Source organism: Cinclus cinclus, chromosome 5 (assembly GCF_963662255.1).
Source record: "Cinclus cinclus chromosome 5, bCinCin1.1, whole genome shotgun sequence".
Classification (NCBI taxonomy): domain Eukaryota; kingdom Metazoa; phylum Chordata; class Aves; order Passeriformes; family Cinclidae; genus Cinclus; species Cinclus cinclus.
This window is the reverse complement of record NC_085050.1, coordinates 33,255,469-33,271,312: the sequence shown is the minus strand read 5'-3', so window position 1 is coordinate 33,271,312 and position 15,844 is coordinate 33,255,469.

Sequence of the window (15,844 nt, the reverse complement as noted above, 5' to 3'; positions counted from 1 at the left end):
TGTACATAAACTGCCAGCATATGATCAAAGACTGCAGCTGTTTCAGTTATATCACAGTCACATCGTAGACATTTTATAGTTATAGCAGAGAAAGTTCCAGGGACAACCTAGTCACCTTGAAGACATACAGAGTTCAGTAGAACCTCATTAAATTGCACCTTGATATTATATGAAACTGGTAGGACATCTATTAGGTATGGTATATAATTTCCATGCTAAAATTGTTTTGTATGCATGTTTTATGCATCGCCTCTATGTCTTCTCAAGAAATTCAGGATTTTATTCACACAAATCTTCAGAGTTCCATGTTTACACATTTTAATTTTGAACTTGTAGTCACCAAAGCCAAAGGATTATTCATAGCCAAATGGCCATGTTGTATTGCACACATGAAGGCCGTGTGAAGGCATTAATAAAATATTAATTACTAATTAAAATATTTTGAATGGAAGCTAAAATGTTAAAGTGTGTTTTCATAGCTGTTGATATATTTTTCCATTTCCATCTCATGGAATAATGTTTTGCTTTCCTCAATGTGTTTTATAATTGACTTTTTACAAGAAGAAGAGGAATTTCACCTGGTCAATTTTTAGTTGTAATCAGGTGTGTTTTAATAACAACAGATTACCTTTCTTATATTACCAAGTTTCAGTCTGAGAAACACAAAGAGGGAGAGATCTTTAGAAGGTTATTCAGAGAGTTATTTCTGAAAAATATGTTTTACATATTACATAATGTAAGCTAGCAGAGTAGCTAACTACTGTATTGCAACAAAATTATACCAGCAACTGCCTTGTCTGTAATTTGAAGGACACTGTAACATCAGCCACATTGTTGTTTTACCACCACATTAGAATTCACCAAAATAATGTAACTTTATCATTTAGGTAGCTAAGCTCAATAATAAAATATAGATCTAATCTGAGAAGACTTGGGTCTTAATAGTTTCACAAAGTGTTGTGGGATTTAATTCCAAAAATAAATTGAAAAGGAAAAAAGAAGAAAGGAGAAAAGAAATGCCCAAGTTTTCTCAAGCAATAGTTCTAATAAAAAAAGATAACCTTGTGTTTTTAGCTATTCTTCCTAAATCTATTCACGCTTTACAGGTAAAGACTGATAATTCTCTGTGCATGTACAAAGGAATTAAAAAAAAGAATGGTTTGTAAAACTAAAATAAGTTAGGTGGGATAATAATCTATTATGGTAACAGTCAAATTGCTTGTCATGTCGTGAAGGGTTATGCTCTAATGAAGCAATAAGGCATGACAGGGTGTGAATTACAATGCAATAATTCTTGTCTAGTGTATTGTTAGGCAAGAGGCCAAAGGCCTAGTGCCACTGAATGCTGCAGGAATGAATTACTATGCTGTAATTTAAACAATTCAATATCATATTGCAATAACTGTAAAATATTACATTCTGAATTTAAAAATGCATATAACTTTTCTATACCTAATTGCTCCTCCAGTAAACTACTTAGTTGCAAAGGCTATCAAAAAAAAAAAAAGGCATTTTCTATTTTATATATTATGTTTAGATTTCTATTGCAAATAAACTTTGAACACAGTTTCTGAGAGATTTGAAAGATGATATTTTGATACCATTCCTTCCTAAAATAAACAGAAAACATATGGTTCTGAGGAACAAATGCTCCCTAAATTCTTACCTTGCATTGCAATCTGGTTCTGTCCAATAAAAAGAAAGGACTTTGTGAAACTACCCTTACCTTGGCGCCTTGCATTTAGTATAAGGTTTATCATCTTTACTATTCGATAACACATTTTTTCTTCTTCCCATTCTTCCTTTTTGACACTTTTTCAGAAGACACATCATTTATAGAGCACTTCTAATTCATCTTTTGGACTAATTGTGTAATCTTTCCCCCCATCTTCAAAAGCAAATCAATAAGAAGACAAAAATACAGGATTGTGAAAGATCTCCCATTATATTCCTCTGCTATAAAGCACAAAATCAAGGATACTGTAAACAGTTGGAAATGTTCAATAAAATCGTAAATATTGATACTTTTCTTCTTTTTCATTGGTCATATGATATAGACCATGGGGTAAAAAACCCCATGTAGTTAACTATGATGTTTAATATTTCCCACAGAAATATTATGCTAAGAAATCGTGCCTTATGAGTCATGTTGTAAAGTTATTTCACAGTTTACATGCCTGACTGGAAGAAGTTCAGCAGGTTCCATGCCTTAACTGGGAGAAGTTAGAAGCCTTATCCATTGATACATTTATTTATTTGCAGCTGAGTGACATCAATTATGCTAGTGGTACCAAAAAAGTCCCAAAACTATTGCTTCACATTTGTTAGACTCAATAGAACTGAACTAAAATATAGGGGCTTTTCTCATTCTTTTGCGTTGCTTTTTGCAGCAGTAATGTAAATCAATACAGCTTCCAGATGTCTGGTCTGCTGTACAGTATCACTCCAATCTAAGTTTCTCTGTGTGTTCTGCTTTTTTCTTTTTCCCCTAGTTGTGTTTTCCTGTTCAGTCTCAGGCTGACTTTCCAGATGCACTACTAAAAATCAGATACAGGAGCAATTTGCAGGTTGCAAGATTGACTCCTTAGCTGATTGAAGTTTGTTGTTCTTAAGTACAACCAGAATTTGCCAGTTGTCTTAATCATATTACAGCTAATATACTTCCTTTCAGGGCTGCAATACTTGCTATGATAATACTTGCAAGACATGTTTAAGGCTCCTTTTTTTAAAATTCTTTTTTTTAACTTCTTCCTTTTTTTAACTTCTGTACTGTAGTGTACATGTAGTGTGCACTATGTAGTGTAGATGTAGCAGTAGTAATAAACCTCATGTAAGAAAAGGGTGGGTGTTTCTGTTAGTACATGAACAAAGAGACAATTTTTTTCCATAACACTTGAATTACAAGCAAATTTGCCTTCAAAGGATTCTTTGTATACTAAGAAAATCTGTCACTACGACACAATTCACAGGAGAAAACAATTGGTTTAATTTTCTCAACAGTTGAGTAGCTTCCTATTCTTCCTAAGTACAATTCATCAAAAAATAAAGTAGGTTTCACTACTGAGATGCTTTACCCCAGACAGTCAAGACATTTCCTTTTGTTTTCATAGTTATTAGGCCATTTCTGCTTGTTATCTTTCAGCAAACAGTTTGCTTTAATCTTAGACTGCAGTCTAGATAAGGATTCACAGCAATTATTCATCACTGAAATAATTTTAAAGCTTGTAAGTCCTATGAACTGTTGTTTTGACTTACTTTAACCATTTTTTAGTACACAAATCTGTATAAATACTGCATAATTTTAGAAGACAAATCAAGTAGCAACAAAAATGTTCAGGGCGAAGAATAATAAACTGTCATTTCAAGCTTCTGTTTTCAAAATATTAATGCTTCTGAGATTTGATTAGCAATGACATATTATATGACAAAGAAGAAAAAGGATTTAGAAATGGAAACTAAAAATAGTTGTGTAGTAATTTAATAACCTGGCAGATTTTATTCCATCTGTTAAGAAGAGTTTGAAAGCCATTTCCTGCTGCCATTCACACTGCAGAGGCTTCAGAGTTCAGGGATGGAATCAAATACCTGATGTGAAAATCTGCTATTATGATTCATATCCAAAGATTCATATCAATATCTTTACATAGAATATTTTTCTTTTTATAAATAAATGTAAAACTTGGATCTAAAGGTTTATGTTTATTATTTATCTGTCTTATTGTCAATGCCACACCTTAAGGCAGAAAAACTACAAAAAACATTTATTCCTTTGAAATTAGGAAATTTGTTGAAAGTCTTCTATGTGAGTGGACAGTTCAGGAACCCAGATTTCTCAGATCGGTGGCCCAGGATTTAAATTTCATTAACTTACTTCCAGGGTGAAAGTACTGTACAGAAAGAAAATACAGTGTGGTATTGAGCTGTCCTTTACTGTAATTCAAAACTGATAAGCAAATTGGGGTAAGAAAACATCAGTCAGATTAGCAGACAGAAGGCGTAGAGGAGAACACATGCAGTGTAAACCTGTAGCTGATGAACTGGCATTGCAACACATCATAAATAAGTATGGACATGCAGTTTTCTGATGATGGCTTAGCTGAGCAGCCCACATCTATCTGTTTACAGCTGGATAGTTGCTGTAATTGCTTATTTCTAGGTGATACTTCACAGGTGTTTGACAGATGTAAGAAAACGTAAATTACTTTTTGTCTTTAGTAACAGAAAATCTGTAAGGCTCGTGGTAATGTTATTCTAATTGACAGTAGCAGACTGGCAGAGTGAGAACATAGTTTAGAAGGTGAGGGACACAAACTGCTGTCAGGACTATAAACTCGTTTTACACAGAAACAGGTCTTTTGCATTTAGACATGCAGGAAAAGAATCCAGGAAACACTGAAACTTCATTGGGAGCTGGAATTTGATTTAGGGTTTTTTTTTTTTCTCCCTAAGGTGGCCAGAAGAAATGGAGATAAGTGCTTTTCTATTTGAAAAAAAAAAAAAAATCCATCTTCCTGTTAGAAAGAGTTTTCATGAAAAATTAAAACCCTTATGTAATGCACTTTCCACCTATTTACACATTCTCATGCTCTTTGCAAGTTTTTAAATGCTCTGGCCCAAGATTATGTTTTATTTCTCCAGAAATACTCGTTAGAAATGAAAATTAAATAGTTCATTTTAATCATAATAAAAAGGAGTGCTGACAGTTCTACCTGACAGTGGGGGGGAGGGAGGGGGGGTGTTTATGTTTGTCTTATAGAAAATTTCATCCCTAATTTGTAGGGACCTTTGCAGGTATATGATGAAAGCAGCATGAATATTTATTCTGATTCTGAAGGATGTGCACTTGCTCACATATTTTCAGAACTGGGCTAAAGCAGAGAGGTAAGGGTATAAAGCTTGGTGCTAGATTATTGATCCACCAAGTTATCTGCCCTGTCAGATAACTCATTTCCTGCTCAGTCTCTTTTAAACAAATGTGATAATTCCAAATGCATTTTAATTGAAATAACACCTGTGTTAATAATGATCTCAAGTATAAGAATCTCCCATTGTAACGACTCACATTAACATCATTTTTCAGGCCTAAGATTAGCCTGATGGAGTAATTAGAAGTTCATATTACTGGATTACCTCACTAAAGCCAAACTCACTATGGGTTAATGTTTTCTTATTGCAATAATTTTCTTTGTCCCAGCAAATGGACCTTGGATATATAAGACCAGATCAAGAAAACAGATTTGTTGATGTGCAGAAATGTGCTTGCTGTGTGTTACCCAGGCTTCTGGATAACCAGCTGCAAGCAAAAGGACCAGGAGAGTTATTAGCACTGTGCTCTAAGCAGCTGAGCTAGTCTCAGTTTCTGACCCATGTGTCCTTCAGGCTTTAAGTATAAATAATATGGACTGCAGTCTCATAAAGTACATCCTTAAAACTAGCTTGAAGATACAGTTTTCTGTGTAGAACACAAATGAAATGGTTTCCTTAGATAGGTCAGTTGTATATGAAGTTTTAATTAATTATTGTCGATTTGTATGGGGAAAACTTAAGTTTGAATTTTCCTTTGTACAAAGCTTATTCTAAGCACTCCTCCCCTTGCCCTTTGACTCAGCATTAACATTTGGACAGGTACACCTTGTGATACAGTATTTACTTTTGTCAATTAATTTTGGCATAAAAAATAAATCCCAAATGTGACACTCTTGCATATATGTCCACATTCTAACAATGATTCCTAGAAAGAAATAACAATGCATTCAGAACTTGTATATCTGGAATCCATTAAAAAAGTAATCATGAAAAAAAAAATAAATAATTTAGTATTCCTAATAATGTGAAAATGAAAAAAATTATCTCAAGCATTGCATTAATATTATTTATATAATCCTTTCAATTGTGTGTTAGCAGATTGATCGACTCAGACCAGATTTTAGCCTTTCCATTTATAAAGCAAGGATTTTTTAGATCTATAACTGTGCGCTGCACGCCCCAAGGTGGCTTGAACAGCCAATAGGAGTAATAGGGGTGATTAAACCTTGTCACAAGGGGTTAGATGCGGTGCTTTCTTCCTACATGACAGGCTGTGGCAGTCAAACAGCACTGAAGCAGAACAAACGACAGTGGCAGTTTGCTGCGAGCAGTGCTACTGTCACAACTCCCGCTAGAAAGCTAAACACCAGGTATTCAGCTCAGGGAAGTTTCAAATAGATCATGCAAATTCTGGTTTCAAAAATTTCCCTGCAAATCAGTAGTGACATGCATTAACTGCAGAGTGATTGTGTTATTGCGTGAGTGATTGTCCACTGTTGGACGCTGACCATGATCATCGTTTATGAGTGACACCGCTGATCCATTTACATTTGTGTTTAGCTGTTCCTGTTATGGGAAATCTCCCTTCATTTGAGAGAGCTGCTGTGCTAATGCAATTAGAATGAAGGTTATCATCACTCTTTAATGATTGCATGTGTTTGTCACTCTGAGTACAGGATGCTGCAAACACCATGCACCTGGCTGAGCCTGGGATAAAAGCATATGTTCAATTATATAAGCTTCCATTCCTGAGTAAAAGGGACTGACTTTAAGTAGACTGCGGAAGAAAAACTTCAAATTTTTAAGATTCCTTATATGGCAAAAGTTAACCGAGGAAATGCACTCCAAAGTTCAGTCTTTTCAAGTATAGCATTCCAGGCTTTTGAAACAAAACAGGAGAGGGAAATTTTGCAAGAAAAGGATGCTAAAGGTCTTAGTTGGCTGCATAAGAGAGATGCATACTATGAATATTTTGTTTCTCATTCTAAGTTGAATTGAGACTATATTCCAATCCCAGAAGAGTAGTACTGTATGCCCAGGTATATATATATATGTGTGTATATATATATGTATTTAATTATCTAAAGAAGGGTAGAAAGGAGTTGGGAAAAGTTCAAGAGAACCTCTACGAAATCATTAGCAAGGTAATATAGGTAAGAATATTTTCCTTATTTCAAGATACATATTTTCTGAATATAGAAGTGTTATGCTTAGATTTCTAACTGGTCTCAGAGAAACTTCAATAATTTTGAATGAATTCTGGTTTAAAATTTTCAAGTTATTGTTTGTTGCTTTTAGCAATAAGATTAGATGAAATTGCCTCACTTTAATTGAAGGTTACAGTGTAGTTCATGTTGGACTGAAAATTTCCTTTCTGAAAGGACTAAACCCTTCCTTTTGTATTTATTTATTTAAAATTAATGCAAAATTTTGCCATTTCTGTTCAGAAAAATGTTTTTCTCTTTGATTATGTTTTTAATTTTTACTAATTATTTCTAAAATATGGTTGTCAATTAGTTTTTCAACCTATGTTTTTCACCATACTATTTTTTTTTTTTATTTCATGTAGCTGTAGATGTTAAACAAGTATAGCTTTACATGCGTTATCTCATTTTCTCATAAATTCATGTCCTGACAGCCAAACCTAGCATCTTTTTCAATTCTGAAATCAGTTAGGAAAAATCCTGTCTTATTAAGGCAAGAATGCCAGAGCTTCTCTTCCATCTGGTCATGTGCACCCATCTTCAGTGAGCTACCCTTGCACTGCCAGACATGTCACTTCCTGCAGCTCCTGAGCTCTACTTCTCTGCTATACCCCAAGCAGTAATAGCTGTGATAACATTTCCTGGTTCAAATACTGATTTGGCACTCCACTCTTTCATTCCAGGTCACCTCTTTCACTCTGCTCTTTCTCCGGCAAACTATATAGGATTTTTCACGGAAGAGATCCATTCTGAAACACAAGTTCAGTCTCTCTGACATACCTGCTCTTTCCTTAGCCCTTTTATGCCCTTGGTCCTGATAGGATTTGAGACGTGCTGGGAGGGAAGGATTTGTAGGAAAAAGTGCCTGAGAAACTATATAGGGAGCATTGTTTCCATCTGGTGAACATTGTGTGGTTCACCAGAGAAAAAGTCAAATCCATCTGTCTTTTCTGGGTACGTAAGAAGAGACTGCTCTCCAGGAAATATTGCCGGTGTTCTGGACAGCAGCAGGAGTGGTTATGAGATGAAGCAGGACTTTCACCATGAAGTACTAAATATGTAGTTTCCTGTTGGAACACCTTTTCAGCTGCTGGTGTCTTTTACTTTCACTTCTCTTCCCAGATTTTTTGCAGATCCTCAGAGGGTTGGCTGAGGGGGTGTCATAATCCAGTTAAAGTGTGTTGCTAAGCTGGGACTTCAGCCTTGTAAATCAGGACAGGAACTTACAAGAAAGAAGGGTCATAATGGCTGCCTGAAAATTTGCGCTCACATTTAAAAAAATATTAATGCCAACTTCAACAACATTAATTTTTTGCTTTCCAATTTCAGCCCATGAAAGTATTAACAAAAATTTATTGCTAGGAATTGAGAGTTATCCTGAAAAAACAAACATAAGCATTCAGTAAAGAAGCCTCTTCTATTCAAATACCAATCAAGAGTATTTTCACAGAGAAGTATAATTTATTTTAAAAGATGCAATTTTTAAGTAAAAGAAGCTAGAGGAGGTGATAGCAATACCAATATGAAATGGGTTTTATTTGAAGAAGTTGCGTTAATAAAATTGACAGCAGCTGACAATAGCCATGTTCAGAGAGCTACTCAGTGGTTTGTTTAAAGTAAGTCGTTTAAGTCATGACTTAGTTGTTCTGTCTTGCTTACCCACCACGTAAGCAGTTAATACAAAACATTGCATTTTACTGTTATGAAAGGAGAAAAATGGTTTTTTTTTAAAGGGCTGTAAATTAGGTTGTGCTGGAAGCATCCATTTTCTTGCCTCCATCACTGCCAACTCCCACTGTTTTCTTTGATAAATGATTTGCAGACTACTATTATTATTTATGTGTTTTACAATTACTACGAATGACACCTCCCCTTCCTCAGCCCTAAGCCACAAATCTGAAATGAATAAATGCTGTTTATTGTGACAGTCTGCCTTTTGTCTGTGGAACAATGACAAACTATACCCCTGACAGCCAGTTGCTGTTTTTAACTACTGCTCTCGAGCTCAGTCTTTGAGTGCTCTTCAGAACATGACAACAGTCAGTGTGGAATAAAATGAGTGAGATTGTATTGTGTTTGTTTAGCATGCCGTGACACCATTGTCCAATGCATTGAGTAAACAGGAAGAATAAATTACATAACCACAATAGCTTTTAGTTCTCTGTATTTCATTGAGATTTGTACATGTGGTCATATAAAAATTAATATATTATAGCTTTTTAGCATCAATCATTTTGATATTCATATGAAGATTGCCTTCTTACTGGAATTAAGTGAGGGAGCAGAAATAAAGGGAGCACTTTTAATTATTTGTGAAATCTAAGAACATTTCTATTTTCTCTTTCTGAGCTCTTCAACAGATCTAAAGGCAGCATGGAATGACTTTATCTGTATGAATTTTATAAATGTCTTCTGACCTACAGCTAGTCAGTTTTTAGGTGTTAGAAGGACCTGATCAATATCTAATTGTGCCTGGCAGAGAAGAGTTAGTAGGTAAATCGGTTTTTGTATTTTGACTAGACCCTGGCTGTTACCTAAATGCAAACTTGGAACTACGCCAGAGTATTTATTTATTTAATGTTATTTTCTCTCAGAGTTTGAACATTAATCTAGCATTTCTTCTTGAAACCAGATTTTATTATTTTGTTAATGGTCCTTCTCCCTTTACACATACTTGGTGCTTGTGTGTGCATGTGCACATACACAGAAGTGTGCAACAATGCTAGTTTATAATCCTTTTTCTCTGTATTTATGTACGTTTGCGTGCATAAATGAGTGCTGCATTGGTGTTTTACTTGACTGTCTAAACACCACAACATCACAAAGGATCTTCTGGCATTTGCATTACTTTGGTAGAATCTTGTGGTACTATTAGTAATGGAAGAGAGATGTCTAGTGATTAACTTAAATTTTTGTTCAGTTTAAAATGCTGTGTTGAGTATCTGACCAAAAAAGGACTCTTTTCCTGAATTGCATACAGTATTCTGACCAATATAGGTCTTTTAAAATTCCTTGGTTTTCATGTGATGTACAATTTTTATTTTTTTTTCCTAAGCAAAGATAATGGAGAGAATATGATCAAATTCCAAGACAGCGTTGTTGCTTCCACTTTGTAGAAAATGTATTTCTAACTGAAAAGACATAATTTTGCACTCTTGCTTAGAATTTACCCTAATTTCATCCGTTAAAAACTGCAGTTAATTTTTTAATGCATCTTCGATAAAAAAATTTGGTTTCTCCTCTTCAACTATCTGTATCTCCTTTCTTATAGTCTTTTTTATTTCTTTGATTTCCCTTTGACGTCTCATTTACCTCTTTTATTTTTTAGACTTCCTATCTTTCTCCTTGCAGAAACACCTAGATTCATTCTCACTGTAGTTTTCTACCTTCTATATAGTGGGATGTATTATTTTCATTTTTAAATACAATTAAAAGCTGTAAAGTAGGGAGCAGGGTAGCTTCAAAGTGCACAGATTCATGTCCTTGCAACAGTCATTCCTCCAGGACTGCAATCCTTGTACTTATACCCAAGAAAACCCTTCAAGAAAATCCATGAATGTAGGGTATTGTATATCTTGTATACTGATTAATATAATATAAAGATAGTATAAAGATAAAGATAATATAAATTCATATTCTGTTCATCTATGAGACCAGTAAAGACAGATAATATTCTTGGATGTTTGAAATAGCTATTTTTAAAAACCTGTTTGAGGTTAAATATTAAAATATAGCATGGCAATATAAGCATTAAAATGCTCATACCTATGGGTAGGAAGAGGGGGTGTGTTTTCTGTGGGCAGGAAGTCAGTCAGAATTAGCTTCTCTTACCAAACATTTAATCCACACTGAACCCAAAAGAAAAATTCTTATAATTCCAACCTTTTTAGCTTAGCAGCTTTTTATGGTGTTGGACAGCAGGAAATTACTGAGTGAATCACATAGATAGTAATATATAAAATCAAGAACAGACATATACATTGAGGAAAGAAAGCAATTTGGACATTCTCATGTAGGTATTCTAATCCAATAGAGAACACTTCATCCTCTTGCATTGCTTCCTGGCTGCTGAACATATTCCCATTTAAATAAACAATGTTGGCTCATTCATGGAGCTGAAGTATCCTTCCTAAAGGCATAAAGTGTGGTTTAACTATTTCAGATAATATCTAGGTTATAGCCATTATCTAGTTATAATAAGCTACATGCCATCCATCAGTAGAGCTATCAGAACGTTAATGAGTTCCTTTTGAATCTGGAGAGTACTTAAGCTTTCATGATAGTTGTTCACAGCTGTATATTGATTTGGGTTTTTTCACTTTCACTCATGAATTTTGCTGAGATGATTTAAGAAAGTCACCTTATTAGTAATTTCCTGTGTATTATAACTGAAAGTTATTGATAGTTTAAAATAACATTTTTACACAAGGACAATGGATTATCTCTCAAAACTTTAACACAAAGCACTTAGCACTGCTTCTGATATTTAATATGAAAATCTAACAAACACATACTCAAAATTAAATTGTTGCTTATTGTCATCTGAATGTATGCACAGAGATTGATAAATACTAATAAAAGTGTCAGTAAAACATATGCAAATGTGCCTTACTAGTTTATCATAGAGACAAGGCTTCATACTTCCTGGAAACTTCTGTTATCAGTTACAAAACCTCCAGAATAGAAATAGTTTGACCTGCAATATGAACTGCCTGAAGTTAAGCTCTCATCAGGAGTGTTACAGTGAATTCTAATTTTCCAGGTTTAGTTTCCTAATGTGGTTTTAAATGTTATAATCTATTTAGATATGAAGATTTACGTGAACATAAAACTTGAGTCATAGTGACCTGATTAACTTTGCTGTTTCTCAAACCTGTAGAGAAACTGCCATAAATAGCTTTAAGTAACTTGACACAAACTACAATGACGATGCTAGTCTTGAACAGAAATCTTTCTCATGCTTGTGAAAAATTTTTCAGACTTGATGTAGTCACTAGCAGAATAACAATCAACAGGATCTTTTCTTCAAAAGCAGAAAGGTTGAGGTCACTCATCAAGCGTTGTGCCTCTTCCCCACTACTCTTGCCCAATCATTGTAGCTGCAAAAGCCAGAGCTGTATGTATTCAGCTTCTCTTTTCCCCTCCCTAGTTTCATTCATTGCAGAACTGGACATCACAGAATCAGTGAATGTCTCCTATTTCAAGTGACAGTACATAAATTTAAAAATAGGAATATACAGCCATTTTGACACTCTGGATTTGGTATTCTAATCTAATAGAAAAGCTTTCATGCACTAACAGTGCCTCGTGGCAGCCTCAACAAATCTTCATCTGTGAGAATAGTACCATGTCAGTCATATAACTGTGCTATTCACACTTCAGTTTGGATATATAAAACAGGTTTTCAGTTATAAAGGTATTTCTCTTCCTTGGGCCATGTGGTCACTAGCGATAGAAACCAGGAGCAGTAGCAAGGAAACTGTAAAATGTCTGAAAAAGAGGACATTAATTCAGATCCATTGGGGTAATGGATCAATAATCATAAGATCATTTTCCTAAGCTACTCATTTGAAGCACACATAGAGGTAGCCTGTATATTTTTCTTTTTGTCTGCTACCATGAGCATTCTCTGAGTGCTGCTCTATGTATCACATTCATAAATTTTACTGGAACTTTGGCATGCAAATCAACAATGAACATCAGGAGAAAAATGCGTTAAAAAAAGACATTAATTTGACTTGTGACTAGCACACAGTCTAATTTTCCTGCAAAGTTGCCATAGGTGTTGTTGCATCATGAACTGGCAAAACAATGTGGAAACACCTTCAAAACTGAATGTGACTTTAATGAATACAATCACCAAAATTACATAAATAGAAATCTCTCTGAGGCTGTTGCCAGTGTCAGTTTAATTCCTGATTTTAATCTCTGAAGAAGTTGCTAAATCAAGTATGAACTAACAGAGCAAAGCAAACTTCAGATAAGCAGCCATGTGACTGAAAAGCAAAATGGAACAAAAATCTTGGAAGCTTTATAAAGTTTGCCAGAGATTTCTTGTTACCAGTTAGTTTTCTGTACAGAATATCAGAAACCATTGTGAAAAGCATCCATAGTTCTGGTTAAATTAATTGTCTGATTTGATAACATATTGAGCATAAGCAATCTGTGTTAACGTCAATTGTAATAGGGTGTTAAAATCTGTTGATTTTCAAAAGGAAATCTTACAGCTAAATACCTGCATTCTATTGACGTCAGCAGAAATTACTCAATATTCCAAGATTTGCAAATTATTATTCTGTTGTCAAGTCAATGTTTCCACCACTAGTAAGAAAAATTACAAAACCTAGGTCCATATGTGGTTATTAGGGCCCCAGAAAATTCAATTTAAAGAGATATAATAAAGAATGTAAGGGTTTTAATACAGATGTTCTTTCTTTGATTAGTTTTCCATCAGCATAAGAGTTGACAAAGTATTTAAAATTTATTTTTAAATTCCAGTGCTGTCTTCAGAATTCTAGAGTGTTCTCCAAGCACCAAAGCAGTGTAGAATTCCCAATGCAAAGAGATTTACTGATAAAAAATAAGGGATAAAAAGATTAGAACTAAAATATATGCCATTTTTTGTAGAATATATAATGAAATCCCTATTAATATATAGTCTTGGATAGGAAGCATGGACCATTCAGACTTTGCAAAGGATTTTAAAAATCTTTTTGGAGTAATTACATAGATATGCAAAGGAAATATGCAAAGGAAATCTCTTAGTTTCCTTGTGTTGTCTGATCGAAGCTTACTGCAAATAACAAAAGAAAGGAATGTCTGGAAGGCTGCTAGCAATTGGTTTTCTCCAGAAAATGCACTGCACCTGGTGCTGCTAAAAACCTAGAAGTGGGGAGCAGTTTACCAAGGAGGAAGTATTAGCCAGTGGTGAAAGTTTATATGGATTATTGAAGACTAAGGAGAATGATGAAGAACACCAAAAGAACCTGACACATCAAATGAAAATAAATTCAACAGTGGCTGATCAAATTCATCATCCCTAAGAGGGAAAGAGCACATGCTGCAGTGAGTGAATTACAGTATCCTTTATCTACTGAGGGCCTCTGAATTAGATGTAGCCTCTCAGGACAAAGATCTAGGCATCACTGTAGACAGCTCAATGAAGACATCTGCTTAAAATGTATCAGAGGTCAAAAAACGGAATAATATTTGGGCTGTGTAGGGAATATTATGAAAAATATTACAGTGTTACATAAATTGATGTACATCTTTACCTTGACTGTGAAAGTCCAATTTGGTCAACTCTTCTGTGAAAATGGTATGAAGAGTAAGAAGGAAGGTTACTCAAGGGCACCTATAGTTTCCTCCTGCTTAGAAGGGAGAAAAGTAAAAAGAAATATGAAATTCTGAATAGTAATCAAAATCTCGACTTGATGTTTCCCTTTTTCAGTCTTAATAAAGAGATTAGCTAGAGGCATGTTCTTTTATGAAATGCATGATTGTCTATAGCACTTAGCGCCTTATATTTCCTTCAGTTTGGGTTTTATGAATGTGTTTATTTTAATGCTATGAATAGTTTTTTTCTATTTGTAACAAATGGGTTTTTAAGAGCAGGAAGGTAGAGGAAATAACTGTTGAGGCTACTGCTCTAGACTTCTATTTGTGTGTTTTGCTGGCATACTTTTCAGATTGTGATGGCAGAGTGGCAATTGAGAATGCACTAAGAACAACCCAGTAGCCAAATGCTCCTGTAGAGCACTTGCCCAACTATATTTTCAAAGCACTGATAGCAATGCCCTTAGCTGACTACAGCGATCAGAGCTGCTTTAGACAGTGTGCACACTTCTCACTTGTGTATGTTGTAGACTTTAAATGGCTAGAAATATGGGTTAGTTGTTGTAATGGCTGTTGGAAAAGAAGAATTATCAAATGGTTTATTATTAGTTGATAGAAGGACATTACAGTGGAAGATCCTGTCACAATTATCTACACAATTAAACATCAAAACAAAAAGGAGTAAAATGAGGAAAAGTCTCAGGAGGCTTCTTTCTACATTCCTTGCTTTCCTTTATTTCAATTTTTCCTGTTTTTTCCCCCTCGTTGTTCCTCTTACCTATTTTCTTGAGTTAGAAATGTTATTCTACAGAGGTGAAGACCTCTTGATAAATTCTAGGTTTTTTTATATTATCAATTTATCACTCCCACAATATGTAGAATAGTATGTTCTCTTCTTTAAGTTTTCCTTGTCCTTTGTTCCGGGAGAAATTAATAGAACTCCTTCTAGTCTTCCTCTTCATCCTGGCAAAAATACTACAACTTCAGCCTTACAGCAACATTTTAAAATAATAAAATATAAGTAAAATGTGCCTTATGTTTACATTTAAAATTCTAACAAACAAATTCTTTAGTTATATGTAAATGCAAATAAGAAGGATCACCAAGGGTAGATAGATCTGAGCTCTATCTATCTGTAAATTATAAAATAAAAACATTTTTCCAAATTACTTCCTTAAAATATAATTATGAGCTGAGTTAGCTATACTTTACTGAACTGCAACAAAGTGTTGAATGTGCAAGAAATGAAGAAATTAGCTCCATGCTGAAATCTAGGTAGAAAACAGACCGTCATAGGTTTCTGGGCTTAAGAAGTATGAGAAAAATGTTGGAGAACTGAAGTGTGCTCTCAGTTGCCTGGCAAGATTTCTTCTGATATATAATGAATTAAGTTAGTGTCATGGGTTGATCATTAGACAGTTTTTGATTGCTGCACTTGCACTAGTTCTTAAATATCATGAAGTACAAGTAGTGCAACAAATCCATTGAGAGCCAAAGAC